The following is a 13,687-nucleotide window of genomic DNA, read 5'->3' on the forward strand; positions in this document are numbered from 1 at the left end:
GAAGTCAAAATACTCAATCGTACGCATACATAAACACTACGTTTATGCGATGGCTAATTCACGAATTCGTTTCATGAATGTGGGTTAAAACTGGCAAAGTTACGTGGAATTGTTCAAATATAAAATAAATTCAAATAGATTAAAATGAGAATATATTAAAACCAATTTAAATAAAATATGGTACATTTTCAGTTACCAACAGGTTTTCCAAACCCAAAAGGAGGCCAAAACAGCCACAACCCTACTGTTTAGTTTCTCGCTAGCGCGTTGCCACTTTTTCAAATTCGTGAACTATGCATAAACGGGACCATTTTTGAATTAATGAAGTGAAGAATTCATGAATTCTGTCGCATAAACGTAATATTAGTCGGATTCTTGTCTGGCTTGCGTAGACAGTGAAACCGCGGAGCATGCAATATTTGAATGTCAAGCGCTCAATGCCAAAATAGCTAATTACCATATTTTTAGCAACTATTTATACAAATCTGGTGGAATTGCTTAAATCTAAATCGTTAATTGAGTATACAGAATTGATCAACTTTCTACATATATGAAACTGAACTAATAAATAAGTTATGATGAGATGTTTTCCTTCTTATAGAAAGAAAAAAAAATTAGTTTAAGTTACTTCAGTGATAAGTTCATCTGTAAAAATAGACTTACTCAATTACATTCTTTTGTAATAAGTACCAGGTTAAAAAAGCACAAATGGTAACTCTGAAGTCTTGTATCTGCCCTTTCGGCTTTTGAAGGCTGTCTGCCCATGATCCAACTACACAAATCTGACAAGATGAAAAGTAAACAAAGAATATGAAGACGAAGCATAAAGAAAAAATTCAAGCTATTTTGTAGCACTTTTTGTGCTAACCAATTTATTATTTTTGTACGTGTTTTTGCACCACCCAATCAACGCGCTCTTCATTTTAATTACATTTGCACAAAAAATTTATTGAAAATCGCTGAAATAAACCACCGACAAAACACATATAAAGAAAGAAGCAAAACAGAAACAGCAAACTTCAAAATTACGAAGGGGACGGATTTTATGGAAATTGCCTTTTTTCTGCTAAAGAGATAGAGTATATTCGATTAAGAATGTCCACGATTTAGCTTTCGCTGATTCCATATATACACATTTTATATTGCCTATTTTTGCCTTTTTTAAGATATTTGCCTTTTCTACCTTTAAAAAAGTTACTATAGCATTTACAATTTTTTTTTTTAAGATTAAAAAATTCACACATGCCCATGCGGCTTATAGAAGCGCAGGAACCTCTTGCCAAATTGGTGTTGGAAAAATTCAAAGCCGTTTTCTCAGCTAACGTAGGCTTGGATACAATAAGGGGTGTGGATAAAATTGTAAAGGGCGAGGAAAATGCCCTTATTCCTGATAATATGAACATTTCAAACGTTTCATATTTAAATTGGGCTACACTTGTATCAACTTACGTCGAGCGCACATTAAGTACATTCAAGGCTTTTCTTAGCGAAAATCGAATGAAAATGCTGCCAGAATATTTCAAAATGCATCTTGTGGTTCAATGTTACTACAACTATACAGATTAAAGTTTTATGAGTTAGAAACTCGAAAGGATAAAATAGTCAAAGATTCAATGTACAAATTTTCATATAATGAAACTAGTTATAGTTTTTCTCTTTTTACTTGTAATATAAATATTTCTAAAATTAATCACCGCTATTCTGGTTCGTTGAATTATGTTGAAAATAAAAACACTAACGGCAGATTTTAACACGTTTTCAATACTTATTCATTTCGAATGGACAAAAGGAATACAAATTTGTAGTGGATTATGTCATTGGTTGCCTCATAACGCCAATGAAAATCTCAAATGTCGACGAACGACTGCTGTTTCGACAATGGGAATAGGGCCGAATGTATTTTTGATTGTTCTTTTTTTAGTTCCTTATTTTGCTTTTTTTGCAATACCTAGTGCCTTTTCCTGCCTATTTCGTTATTTTATTTTGCCTTTTTTATAGGCTTTTAGGTCCTAAAAATCCGTTCCCTGGCTATTACAAATGGATGCTTCTCAACCGTCAGATCTGTTCTAATTGGTTCATGCGGTCTGCCAACAAATCGCTATTTCAAAATTAATAAAAATAATAAATCATGATAATCTGGGTACAATACCATGTGTTTTACACATCCACCCAAGGCGATTGCATATTTCGCTTCGAAACCATCAGAAAGATAACCTGGCGGTTTAAGGATTTTATTTATCTCCTTGCCATATACAGCGCTACTGGAGTAGTGCTGTCATATTAAAAAAAAACGAGACGGTTTTACAGGGTGTCGAAAAAAATGTTTACTTTCCTGAAATACTCACATAGTGAGTGTTCAAAGCCTCTTGGAACAAATTGCACTTTTTTGCAGCACATGTGTATATCGAGGTACGGTCTAGTGTACGTTAACAACTTTAGGGCTTATAACCCGTCTCCACAGGCAAATGTTTTTGCTTACCAACTGTAATTTTTATTGACTGATATAACAAGTATTTTTGCCGGATTTAATCACTTAAAAAATTTGCATAATAACAAATATTTTAATAGAAAACAGCTCAATTTTCGCTTTTATAATAAATATAGAAAATGAAGAAGTTTTCACGCAAATGAAAATGTAGCTGTCAAACTACAAAATTACTGTTAATATTTGTCAAGATAAAAGCTCTGATAATTATGAATTCCAAGAGCAATATGCGGTCTCCATTGGCAAAATATTGCCTGTTAACATTATCAAGAAAACAACTTTTGCCTGTGGAGACAGCAACTTATTCTACTGACAACTACAAGTCGCTAAGAATTTACATGTAAATATGTACATACATAAGAATTTTAAAGGATAAGCGACGAAATATAACAAATTATTATTTCGAACCCATAAAGTTTTAGCTCTACTAATTAAACGAACTTAAACTAATGTTGTACATATTCAACATGATTGTAGAGGGGGCCTAGTTTTAAAAAAACCTGTGTTCGGCTATCGAAAAATATTCATAGCCGAAATAAAGTTGATTCTGAAGTTACTTGCAGTTTTTTGACATTGAAAATTATGTCAAAAACCTGCAGCTACTTAACTTCACTGTCAACTTTCTTTTAACTATAGGGAGTTTCACGCCAAGTTCGGTAAAATTGTACTGGGTATTCGTTAACTCGGTAAATCTTCCTAAGTGGGAACGCCACTTTGCTATTACTTCACGGTAAACCGAAATTTTTTTTTGTTGATTTTGTATTAAACATTTTAATATAAAGTTACATAACATACAGCTATTTTATACTTACAGGTCTTTTCTGCGTTGGTAGCAAACATTTTTTTACCCGTTAAATAAAGTTCCTCTAAATTTGTAAACCTCTTTTCGCATTTTGTGTACTCTTGTAGCCGGTAAATTTTGTTAAAATCTCATAAGCTAGTAACAAAATATTGGCCCGTTAAATATGAAATACCAGAATTTTCACAAACCTTCATAGCTGAATTACTGAATATTTTGACTGCATTACCTAGAATTGCGGTGACAAGAGGTGATACAATTTTTTGATAATAATATTTTTCGGTAACAATATCATCGGTAATATGCAGAATAGACCTGTTACTCATTATTTGTACATATAGTTGCAAATAAGACCTTGAAATGAGTGTCAGCACAAATCAGCTGGTGTGTTAACGTATTTCGTTAAGCTATTCTTTAGAACTTTATCAGAGCTGCCAGCTCGGTAATTCGGTTAATTTTTATTCGGAAAAATGGCAATTTTACAAGAAAAAAATAAACCACGGAAGCCAACGAATACCAGCTACAATATTACCGAGCTCGGTGTGAGGACCTCCTATGATTACGGCGCATTTTAATTAAGTACCAGTTTGACCGAGCATATACATACTCTTAAAGTTTTTAGACATTAAATAAGATATCAAGGTTTGGATACCAAATAGTGTTCATTTAGATATGTAGTTTTAATTTATAAATATTTTGTTTGTAATATTGTTAATGGAATTTCTTATTTAATATTACGATGCAAACACATATTTATATATATATATGAGGGATTTTGCAGGCAACTTTGAGTTAAAAGCAAAACAAGCCTGGTGTGAACGGCCTTTCAACTAATCGCTTCCAATGAAGTTCGGGCAGCCAACTTTTAATTCAACTAATCGCCTCTAAAGTTGCCTATAAAATCTCGTAATTGGCTCTCTCATTCGTAATTGGCGCCCCAATTACACTTCGAGCTGCAAAAAAGCTCAGTTAGTCTAGACTTAATTTCCGTAACGTAACTTAACTTATAATTTTGGCCAACCTGTTATATAAGAAACTGTGTTGGCGGATGGTTAAAACTTAACTTACCATAAGAAACTTAAGAACCTCTAGATTTTAGGTTCTTAAGTTACGGCCTTACGGAAATTGAGAGCGGTGAGAGAATCAGGCTTGCCAGACTCTCGTTTTTATATTTCTTAAAAATAAATGAAAGCAAACATTTTTGTTTGCATGAATTTTGTTGATATGGCGTTTTAGCCAGCGAACTGATAAACAGCTGAAAAAAAATGCAAAAACAAAATATTTCTGCTGTTGGCCTAAATTCACGTGTTGAGTAATAATTGATGATTTCTTACGGAAAGTTAAATTAAGTTAAGTCTAGACTAACTGAGCTTTAATTCGCCACACAAAATTTTGAGAGCGAATTACCTACCTCATTTGTAAGTAATTCAGACACAATTACCTTACGAATTACTAACTAATCGAACTAATCGTTGTCTTCCCTAATTGCTATCGAAGTTTTCCCACTAATTTAACCGATAATCATAGGTCAGGCTTCTTGCAGGAGTACCACATGTTTTCAGTGAAACAAAATGAACGTGCACGCAATGTCAGTCTGCACACGGCTCGTATCGCTTTAGACGCGTTATACATTTTTTAAGGATTGTTTGCTTTTTAGTGCTGATGAAGGGTAATTGTGTTTCTTTATTTTCTAAACAATAATTTAAATAAATACGACATGGAAAATGGTTGCAACCCTATTCAAAAACATGTCTGAATTAAGGATTTTTAAAATACTTTTGATTTGATACCCATACCATGATGATAACCTTATAATGCAAAATATTATCTGCATACAAAATTTCGTCAAAATCGTTGGATCCGTTTCCGAGAAACCTATGGATATAATATAAACATACATATGTATGTATATTTACATATGTACAAGAATTGCTCGTTTAATATAATAACATTTAATTTATAAATATTTTGGAATAGATGGTAACCTTATACGAACATTCGCGGGCATAACACCTCTTTAGATAACCTTAGAATGCAAAACATTGTCTGAATACAAAATTTCATCAAAATCGCTATAGCCGTTTCCGAGAAACCTATGGATATATATTTATTTACATATATGTATATGTACATATTCACAAACGTATATGGGTCATTTCCAAGCAAAGTGTACACGACAGGTATTTTTTATATTTTTTTTAAAGATTGATAAATTTATCCTCTGAAATCGTTTACTTACGTGAAAATTTGTGCAGAATACGAAACAGCTTTCAGGCTCTTTAAAAATTAACTTTTTTTCTTATTTTTGTAAAATATATTCCAGAATGTCACTTTTTAAAAAGTAAAGCTGGATTTCCCCTAGGTATTAAATAACAAAAATTCCAATGGAAAAGTAGGGCATTAAAAAATATTCGTGTCATTACGTTGAAAAAATAGTCATTAAATTAGTTTTCACATGCGATTTTTTAATGCCTCAAATTGTTTGTCATATCAATGCCTAGTAGAAATTAAGCATAAGCATTGTACTGATTTTTAACATTAAATGCATGCTATTTAAACATTTGCATATCACTTTGAAACTCATTTATATGCTAACATTGAAGTTTTTCACCTTCTTATGACATTAACGTGGGGATTTTCTTGAGAGGTAGGCTTTTTGTTTAATCTTTATTCGGCAACAATTTCCCATATACCATTTGAACACTTTTGGAGAAATAATTAAGAAATCCTTTTTCACCTAAACGCGACATACTGGAAATATTTCAAATTTTTTGTTTTTTTTTCTAAAAGTCTTATTTCACCAAAATATAAAAACAAGAAAATCATTGAAAATCCTTAAGCAATAAAGAGACATTGGTAATTATCTTATTTTTAGTGTTTTTTTTTGCATCAAAAACTAGGTGACATTCCGGAAATATTTAGCCTTACTTACCATGGTGCAATGATAAATTCACTTAAGACACACAAAAAGTAATTGATTTTATAACAGAGACCGGCTTTGAGTACTAATAAAATTAGTGTACTTATTCATGATCCATAACATTTAGTGCAAATGAGTGCTTACACTAATTAAAAAAATGGGTAATGGGCTGTTTTTGCTTACGCGTAAAAGCACATTTAGCGCATTTAGCTCTAAATGCTACTCTAAATGTACATTTATCCATACAAAATTCGTCACCTAAATGCAACTAAATGCAACTCCATTTTTGCATTAAGAATCTAAATGCTAAAAGCAACCATGTGATCTTCCAAAATTTCCACGATTCGAACATGGTTTAATGAGAAAAAGTCGCAACATTGCATTTCGAGTATACAGTGGCTAGCTGCGTTTCAGTGATCGCCGATCGAGATTTCATTTATTATTTTACATTATTTGGATAAAGAAAAGTTAAGAAAATTCAATATCGATGTGATGCTGATAGAAATCTGGATCAATTTGTGATCATTTCTGTTTGTTTTGTTTCTTAATAAAGTGAGGAAATTTTAATTGACAGCACCGACAAATGAATACATACATAAACAAATGGTCTGTCATGGTTAAAACAATTCAAATTTTTGTATTGAAGTTTTGGTTTAAAATTTATTTTTTCCTTTTCAGTAGGGTTTTTGCACATTATCTTCTGCGTGAGAATTGATCGTAATAGATACGGATCTGAATAAGCGACTGGAACACGGCTGTTTGTCAAAAGCATACGATTTCGAACTCGCGTAAATGTACATTTGCTAAATGCGATAGCATGAACGCTCTTCGAAAACATATGTTCGAGAGTGCTAAATGTTGCATTTTAAGAGTAATTTCCACCAAAACAAGAACACACTCAAAATATACTAACTAATGTGTCGCGGCAATTTTTGCCTCTATCGAGTATAGTATACCCCAGGGATGATAAATGAGTTTTTTAATTTTGTACCAAATGGCCAAGAAAAAGTGTACTAAAAAAGCCGAGAGAGTACCAACATTTAAAAGACCATACATACATAGTTACATATACATGTTTTTAGATTTTCTGTATAAAAATCATGATATAAAACATGGAGTGTCGAAGGTGGAAAACTTAAGAGCAAATCAAATTGAAAAGGCCACCAAACGCCAAGGTAATCAACAAAAGCATACAAGTTATACTTATTACATTAGTGCAAGTAATACAAAAATTTTCATTAAAAATCCGTTGCATTTAACGGAATGGAATATTTACAAAAATGTTTCCTTTCATAGAAATAAACAAGTTAATAGCAGTGCTCTCTTGCAAAGTGGGGGAAATCGAGAGCGCAAAATGACACTGCAATCCGCCACTTTCTGCTGGAAAAAATTTTCCCTGCGAAAACTTACAAGTAAAAAAGTCTGCTGATCACAAACATGTGTTCGTGAATAAACGAAAGAAAGAAACAAAAGTTTAATTTAGTTAATTTAGTATTAATCTCTAATTTTCTAATTTCCGGGCGTTAACTATGGCTGGCTGCCGTATACAATTTTTCAATTGTACCATATTTTTCCAGAAATATACCAAAAATAGATAATAATGGGGAAAGGTTCTGACCGAATTTGTCAGTTGATCGTTAAAACGAATATGGGATAATTTTAAAGGCAAATTTGTAGCTATATCTACTTAATTTTTGTGAAACAAAGAAGGGTGCTTAGAGGAGATTCTTTTATTTTTGAACGCGTCATAATGTGGTATCAAAAATATTTGTTAGAAAAAAACTTATTCATTCCGAGATAATTCATTTATATTTTAAAAACATTTTCCTATACAAAAGTATTCAATAGTAAAAAAATTCCAAATTGGGAACAATGCACCAAGCGGATAATAAATTACCAAATGAACCACCTATTGCAACTGTGAAAGTTATCAGCAGTTTCGAAGATTACAAGTTTTTGCAAATTTTGCAAACTGCTCAGGATTTTTTCTGCTGGAGGATTTTGTGCGGAGAATACAAAAATACTCCTACCAAATTTACCTATCAGAAAGTCAGAATGGCGTAAGTTTCACGTTGTTACTCGTTTTGCGTTCAATAACCTTTTCTGATATATTAGTCTTCCCCTCAATTTTACTCGCTATGATTATTTTATTCTCTGGCTGCTAGTACTTACTGGAAAATATTATGAATAGACCTATTATGACAGCAACTTTTTTTTTTTTATTTAAGTAAGAGTTTCGTTTTTAATAAGCACCATGTATTTACTTAAATATGGTAGAAAAATATGACTATATTTTTATGCACAAAAATTCAAAAGTGGAAGTAAATAGAGTGTGGTATTTCGACATAATTGAGCTGCAGTACCGTATCTTGACAAAAATGTATTAAAAATGTCAATGTAGTACCAATGTACTTTTGGCTTCCAACATGTACGAAAAAAGTATAATTGTACCATCAATTTCATCACTGGTCTACCCAGCTGGATTTTACTCATTTGGCCGAGTGAGAGGCTGAAAATAATTTGAATGAGTTTAATATTATTTGTGTTCTTCCAAGGCGAATTAATATAAGGTGGTGTTACTAGCTCAGCTGATTTTGTGTATGTGTTTCGCCGCACGGCTTCTGATATCAAATTGAAAAATTTTGTTTGAATTCCTACACACACTCTTACAGATTTTGACAGTTTATGCCGCCAAAGCAAAAACAAATTACATGTAAATTTTAGTTTTTGTACTCCTGCTATCACCTTATATTAATTCGCCTTGTGTTCTGCTTTGCGCTACATCAGTGTTGGCATTTTTGGTACAATTGTATTTTTATAATACAATTTCGTTTACTACGCAAGACTTTTTATACTATTTTGTGATGAATACTATAAATAGGTTTGTTCGTCGAGCAAAAAATGTGTACGAATTTGTACGAATTATCACGATTTTTGCCCAAATCGCGTTCGTGCAGACCAAAAATTTATCCAACAATCAAAAATTGTGAGAGCAAAGTGACAACTCTCTTGGAGAGAAGTTGCAAATTCTTGCTGGAAAAAATTTTCCCAGCAAGAATTTGCAAACACGAAAAACATGTGGTTGTGGCGCATGGTTGCATTTTTGTCTACAATAATTTGAATAAATTAGTTCGTTAAATTTAAAAATTTATAAACACGAGCGATTTTGTTATGACAAAAGGAAGTAAATAATTGTTGATATAATTAATTTAGTTAATTCCAATGATTTGAATTTAACTCGGCTGAAAAAAAATTGTATTCGCAATCGGAATGCAATTGCAACCAGAGTCGATTTAAGAAACCGGACAGCTAGTACGATGAAGAAATTGAAATGTATGTATAAGAAAGTCAGAACAACAAGAAATATACATGTATATCCTGTTTTTGGCCATCCGAAAGAATTTTAAAAATTCTATAAAAATTTTTTATGTTTGAAATGCAACCGTGGACACCAGCTGGCAAGGAAACTTGCAAATTCCTGCAAATTTGCGTTCGTGCAGAAATTTGCAAGTTTCTCAACATGAGAGAGAATTTGAGAGAATTTTTTCTTACTCTCTGATATTTTGAGTGTTGGATAATTCTTGCTGGATTTTCGACGAACAAACCTAATATATACACAGCTCTGAAAATTCACTGCGGGATTTTTTTTTTATCTTTTTGTCTTCGCCTTCTCGTTTTTGCCTTTGTAGGTTTTGAAAAAAGGTTTTGAAATAACCATTATAACATAGCAAAAGGTGTGCTATCAACCTCACAATCAGCTTCATATAGTTAGAAACAGTGTCATCGTTAATTCTTAATGTTCTTAAATATCATAACTTCACGACACTCATATATTGACTAGAGTTGACTATTTTTTTTTATTATTTTTTAATTCTAATTATTTGTTTATAAAAATATAGTTAATTCCTTAACAATAACTGTATGAAAATAAGTTTAAATCTTTGAACAACATTAAAAAAGTCGACAAACTTTCGTAAAAATTTCGAGCTTTCTATTTCAATTTTAGTATAATAAAGTGCATGTTTAAAGTAGCTGAAATTTACCGTCAATGTCTAATCTAAACGCGATTTTTTTAACGAAGAAAATGAGCAACACCTTCATAAAAAAAATATATATATTAAAAATCAACGATAAGTCGCAGCTATTTTAAACTTGCGCTTCATTTAAATTGATCGGACTACAAACGGCATTCTCAAAACATGTACTTCTAGGAAATCTAGTTAAAAGCCCGAAATTTTTACGAAAGTTATTTGATTTTTTTAATGTTGCGCAAAAATTGAACCTTGGGGTTTTATTAAAGTATAAACTGCATTTTTATAAACGAATAATTAAAATTAAATAATTTTAAGATAAATGGCCAATCTTGTCAATATGTGAGTGTCGTAAAGTTTTGATAAGCACTTGAATTACTAAAAATAAATTGTCAAACTTTAGTACTGAATTCAAAGAAGACGTCTCTTTTATCCTTGCATAATAACTTGAAAAAATTTGTTTGTTAAGAAGTGTACCTTAAAATATGTGCATACACATTTATGTTCAAAGTGTAAAATTTACCTACATAAACTTTCCCATGAATACCATCAAATCATTGATCTTGAAGGGAATCTATGTATGCATGTACTAAGAAAATATTTGAGCAAACTAAAAAGTCGATGCAATTTACAGTCGAAAAGTATAGTTTTTGTATAGATTTCGTACTGAAGGAACAATTTCATTTCCCAACACTGTGCGACATGCGGGCGCCACTATAAACAAGTGTGAGCTAAAAGTGAGAGTGTGTTACTGTGCCTTCACATGCTGTCGCTTTCTCGTCGTTTGTAAATGTTTTGTTGCTATAAACGACGAAAATCACTAAATTCACTAAAATCACTCAACTAAACTATTGGTGCTTCTTAGTGCTGCGACTCATTTCGGTATAACACATTTGTTTAATGGCTCAATGAGAGAATTGAGCACTACACCAATTCATGTCAACAGAGAACTTAGTCATTGTACATACCCTGCAGGAAAAGTTACCAGTTGTGAACTAGAATGCTACCAGTTTGCGTTTCAGCCCAACTAGTTCACGTTGTATCCTTTTTCAATGTTAGCGACTGGTATTTTTAACATGGCGGTGCCATAGGAGATGTCAATTGTCCGCACCTGCATCAGCACGCTACCAGTAGAAATACTAGTAGCATCATACCAGTTGACGGGATAGACTGCCTATTCATCCCCCGTGAATAGCATAAGTATGTCATTTTGCTCGCGGCGCAGCAACAGTGGCAATGGTCGACAGAGTAAAGCTTTGGAACGCCAGATCAAGAGATCCGAGTTCGAATCTCAGTGAGCGAATCTTTTTTTATTTTACTTTTTTTAATTTTTTTTTGTCATTTATATCTCTTGTGTAATTTTTAAATTTATTGTTTTAAAAAGAACAAAAAATTATTTATTTTCATTTTTTAATGGCATTTGAGTACATATTTAGGTTTTTTCCAAATCAAATTAAATTTATGTACAATTTTTATTTTATATTTAAATTGAAATAATTATTTAAATTAATTTACTTACTTTACTTTAACAACCTCTACGCGCACTCGAATCTGAGATCTCAGAACCAGAATCAGTAGTATTCACTCGACGCCACAGCCGACATTTGTGATGAAAGCAATTAACCACGTTTTAGTTTTGGTTATGCCTATTCAAAGACAGATGTCGCTGATCGCATAAGTTGTTCGAAATCGCCGAAATGGTAGGCCATCGCTTTAGCACATACTGGTTAATGAACTAGTACTTATACTGGCTGGTTTGGCATTTCACTGCGGAGAACTGGTATAATTATAGTCCATGACGAACTGGTATGACTCTCCCCTTTAATACCAGTTTTCGAACTAGAATTTCTACCAACTAGTTTACTTTTTTCTGCGCGGAACTGGTATAATTATGGTTCATAACGAACTGGTATGACTTTTATCCTTAAATAATAGTTCATGAACTGGAATTTGTGCATACTGGTTTAGCTTTTCACTGCAGGGTACTCTCGCTTTGTGTGCCGTACGTAAAATAGTGTTAGTGCATATGTGTGAATATTTTTCAATGAATATTATCCACTACACTATTTCTTGTGTTATTCAACACTTAAAATCATGAATAATTGCAGTTCCCTGTTTTATAAGTTATTTCTTATGTCAATCGATCGTTAGCTTCTTTTGCTTCTTAACTGCAATACACTTAGGCAAGCAAAAGAACTAAAGTTAATATCACGGCAAAAAAGTGATATTCAAGAAAATTAGCGGGGCAATATTATAACAAAAATAGAATAAAACATAAAAGTTATGGTAGTCATTCACAAACAGTTACGCTTTTTTTCATGGTTTCTTTGTTCAAACTTTTTTCATGTTGATTATCGCATAACCTGAGCGGGGACAAATATTTTTATATGGAGTAAGTATAATATGTGTTTCAAAGAAATACCGTTCTCAAAAGAAAAAAAAACGACTCACAATAATAAAAAACAGCTTTGTTGGTGGTTCATTATTTGGATCACATAATGCTCTTTTAAATTTTTCGTTTTAACCACCATAAAATAGTTTGAAAATGGGGGACAAAAAGATAGCACTTTGTTTGGAAATAACTCATATACACAAATCGCTCGTTGAAAGTAATATAAATTATAAACAAAATATAGAATTCGCGGTGGAACACTTACCCGCATACGTTGCACGCCCGGGTGCACATGGCACCGGCCAGATCCCGATGTCAAACGTTCTGGCAACCATCATACGGGTCAACGTCTCTGTAAACAGTACTTATCAATGCAATCTTATCAATGATCATAAAAATTAAAACTAACAATTTCGAAAAAACAAAGCTTTGAACAATTGCGATATTACAATTTATAATTCGTTTTAAACTTTTGTGCCCTGCTTTAAGCATGTGCACTATACTACATGTACGGAACTTCACAAAGTTTTTAGTAAGCATAAGCAAAACTGACTTTTATGTGGAAAAAAAATGCGCAACACTCCACAAAAAAAAATCTAAAAAGTTAATGAAAATTTTTAGCGACATGGAACTGGCACTTCATTATACTAAAACTGAATGGGATATAAAACTGCATACTCAAAATATTTTTAGGAAATCTAATAAAAATTCGAAATTTTGATGAAAAGTACTTTAAGTTTAATTAGGTTTTTTGAACTTTGAGCAAGCTTTGAAACTTTTACTTATGTGGTGTCTGATATAGAACGACCCATATTTTAAATGAAAATTATTAACAATAAATAAATAAAGATAAGTTGGCAAAGACAATTCTAACGCGTTGGTCCCGTATGGCTGGAAAAAATCTGGCAACACTAATAACGACGCCTACATCGGTAGTTCTCAGAAATACGAAAACTGCGATATTTTAGTTACCACTAAAGCTTATTCTCTCCAAATTGATATTTACAATGATCTTCAGGCAGAAAATAAGCATTTTATAATTTTTTTTTAAATGGGCGTA

The 13,687-nt window shown here is 32.1% G+C and overlaps 1 long non-coding RNA gene across 2 annotated transcripts; it reads right to left on the reverse strand.

Annotated features, from left to right (window-relative positions):
• Nucleotides 1–4,535: 4,535 nt before the first annotated feature.
• LOC118754675 lies at nt 4,536–13,158 on the reverse strand. 2 transcript variants are annotated; one of them, XR_004994924.1, is made up of 3 exons: nt 12,893–13,158; nt 5,270–5,377; nt 4,536–5,159 (listed from the first exon to the last, which is right to left on the reverse strand). It is a non-coding gene; the product is annotated as an uncharacterized LOC118754675 (long non-coding RNA). The 2 variants fall into 2 exon arrangements; XR_004994925.1 differs by having other exon boundaries at nt 4,536–5,020; nt 5,081–5,377.
• Nucleotides 13,159–13,687: the final 529 nt, after the last annotated feature.

The sequence above is a fragment of the Rhagoletis pomonella genome, unplaced genomic scaffold (assembly GCF_013731165.1).
Source record: "Rhagoletis pomonella isolate Grant_MI unplaced genomic scaffold, Rhpom_1.0 Rhpom_scaffold_04366, whole genome shotgun sequence".
NCBI classification, from domain to species: domain Eukaryota; kingdom Metazoa; phylum Arthropoda; class Insecta; order Diptera; family Tephritidae; genus Rhagoletis; species Rhagoletis pomonella.